The sequence below is a fragment of the Gavialis gangeticus genome, unplaced genomic scaffold (genome assembly GCF_001723915.1).
Source record: "Gavialis gangeticus isolate Ggan-Ray unplaced genomic scaffold, GavGan_comp1, whole genome shotgun sequence".
NCBI classification, from domain to species: Eukaryota; Metazoa; Chordata; order Crocodylia; family Gavialidae; genus Gavialis; species Gavialis gangeticus.
Window position 1 is genome coordinate 92256764 of NW_017729022.1, and position 3132 is coordinate 92259895.

Genomic DNA, 3132 nt, shown 5'->3' on the forward strand with positions numbered 1-3132 from the left:
GTCCAAAAAAAAAAAAAAAAACAGCATACCACCTTCTCACAAACCTAAGGTTATTAATTTTATCCTTCACATATTTCTCCCCAAAAGAGAGAAAATTCTGAAAGAATCCCAACATCTTTCAAGTTCAAACCATTTGCAAGGTCTGGAAAAAATACACAGTAGTTTTTGAGTTGGTATTTCAAGGATGTTGGGGGTACTGCTGCATTGAAGATTTTTATGTCTTTCACGCTGTAGAAAGTTAAATACTAATGTCTCTTACCATTGTTCAGGGAAATTGAAAAGCCATATGCTTGAAAGATACACATTTAGAAACCCCACTAGATATAAATCATCATCAGTTCTTGAAACTTAGGAATTCTTGTGTCAAGAACCACTCCCAATTTGGTTTGACAGAAGGAGCAGGCGTTAGGATATACAAGCCACCTGAGGGAAGTAACTGTGTCTGGCCCATCCTCTCTAACCCGCAGTTCCCTCATCTCTTTCTTTCTCTGTTTTCTCTCACGTCTGCTTCTGATCTATTATGGCCCGGCTGTGACACATCCTCACAGCTACCCCTTTCATTTATGAGGTTTTGTGAGTGGTTTGCAAATTACTCTGTGTGAATTTGGCAGAGAAAATTTATGGTCTGGGCTAACCTGCTTATACTTTGTTAAAAGCTCTCCATTGCACTTTCTTAAAATTATGGTAATTTTTGACAGTTGCTAACGGCAGGAGAGTTGCAGCATGTCTACTCTTGGAAGTTATTTTGGGTTTTGCTTTTCTGCCTTGTGCAGCAAGCATCCCAGATAGTATAAGTAACAGGTATATGCTGCCTAATTAAACAGTGAGGCTGTTTCCCTTGGGAATTACTGCATCCGTACTGTATTGTTTTGAAATGTTTGCTTCACATTGTGGGCAGGCATGATGTGCATTTTGAGATGCCTACTGGATGGTACTGGAAGTCTGACTCTTGGAATAGTCTAAATAAATCTTGTTATTCCTTTCCTTTCATCCCATCAGTTCATCTTTTTTATTAGCCAGTGTCAGACTGTTGAGCCCTGTGACTCTTACAGTGATTGATATAACTATGCTACTGCACATATATTTCAAATTGAACAATGACTTGAGAACCAGGGCAGTACAGGCTTCTGAACAGGAGGAAGTTGAAACAGAATAGTTGCTTCTGTATGAATTTTTTCTGGGGCAGCTTTACTTGATGGACGCAGCTTTTGTGCTTTATCAACTACCATTAATAGAATTTTGTCCCAGACATAGAATTACCTAAAAATCTGTCACAATCACTAGCATCTCAAAAAGCCACTTTATTCTAAAAATCTGTGCAGGGGTTATGTCAGAGCTGTATATGTGGAGTATATACAGGAAAGGTCATTTCATCTTAGATTGGAGAAATACATGGCTTCTGTGTTGGGAAACTTGTCACTCTTGTTATCTGTTGGCATTAGTTGATTAACTGCCCTGTTTTCACGGACGTGTTTGTTGCTATTAAGGAGTGGCTGTTCCTCAAATTCTTTGGGCTTGAAAATGTGTGTATATGTGGGAGCCTGGTCTGAGAGTCCCTATTCAACCCTTATTTCATAGGTCTTTGCAAGAATAGGATTGTGTGCATTGCTCATAACACTTGCAGTCCCATCTAAAAAAAGGTCTGATTAAATCTGGTGCTTTGGGGCTGTACTGGTTGCTTATAGGTTCATTGGGATCAATATGGAGAAATCTGTAATAACCTTGTTTTTATAAGCTCTGGCCAGATTTGTTCAATGGGAAATCGTTTCAGCAGGAAAGGCCACTCTGCCTATTGATAGATGACAGTTTCTCCACTAGCTCTGGGGGCCTCAGCTGACCCTCCTTCTCTGGCTTGTAAGCTCTTTGACTGGGCATTTAAAGTAAGGAAAAAGGAAAACAATGTCCTGAGCACTTTTACAGTGGCAATGAAATGTATGTTTTGAAGGCTTAAAGTTAAATGCAGGTTAGAATATCGGTTCTGGCAGCTGATGGGTAATGTGTAATAGCTGCTTAATGTGTTTCACATAACCTGTTTAAGAGAATTATGCTTAGATAATAGACTTTCCTCTTTGTTCTTCTCTACTTAGATGCACTTGAAGTCAGTAAGCATCATCCTTTTGTCATCTTACACTTGGTGCATAGGTTGACCAGGCATCCTCTTCTTGCCTGTGTTTGTGGTTGCCAAAATGTGTCAGGTGTCAGGAGAAGAAATCAAAACGCACAATTAGTTACTGTCTGAATCCTGGTCTCCGTGTCAAAAAGAGGTGCACCTAGGCCAAGGGTCAGTAAGGATCTAGTCAGGGAACTTCTGGAGGGACTGGATGTATTTAAATCAGCTGGTCTGGACGATCTCCACCCCAGAGTGCTGAGGGAATTAGCTGAGGTCATTGCGGGACCCCTGGCATGGCTTTACAAACACTCGTGGTGCTCTGATGTCGTGCCAGAGGACTGGAAGAGGGGCAGTGTGGTTCCCATCTTCAAAAAAGGGAGGAAGGAGGACCCGGGAAACTATAGGCCAGTTAGTCTTACCTCCATCCTGGGCAAGCTTTTTGAGAGAATTATTCTGGCACATGTCCACGAGGGGCCAGCAGGGGAGATTATGCTTAGGGGCAATCAACACGGGTTCATTAGAGGCAGGTCCTGTCAGACCAACGTGGTGGCCTTCTACGACCAGGTCGCCAAATCCTTAGATGCAGGTGTAGCAGTGGACATAGTCTTCCTGGACTTTCGGAAGGTCTTCGACACTGTCTCTCACCCTGTTCTCATTAAAAAACTGGAGGACTGTGGTGTCGACACCTACACAGTCAAATAGGTTGCCAGCTGGCTGGAGGGCTGCACCTAGAGAGTGGTAGTGGATGGATCATTTTTGACCTGGAGTGATGTGGGCAGTGGGGTCCCCCAGGGCTTGGTCCTCACGCCCGCTCTGTTCAACATCTTCATCAGTGACTTGGATGAGGGGATAAAAAGCACCCTGTTCAAATTTGCTGATGACCCTAAGATGTGGGGGAATGTGGGCACGCTAGAAGGGAGGAATAGGCTGCAATCAGACCCAGACAGGGTACAGGGGTGGGCGGATGAGAATAGGATGGGATTCAACACTGACAAGTGCAAGGTGATGCACCTGGGGAGGAA

At 43.3% G+C, this 3132-nt stretch overlaps 1 protein-coding gene across 1 annotated transcript in view; it reads left to right on the plus strand.

Moving 5' to 3' along the window:
* AEBP2 (AE binding protein 2) overlaps positions 1-3132 on the plus strand; it is a 102358-nt gene that overhangs the window by 24323 nt on the left and 74903 nt on the right. The window lies entirely within an intron of this gene.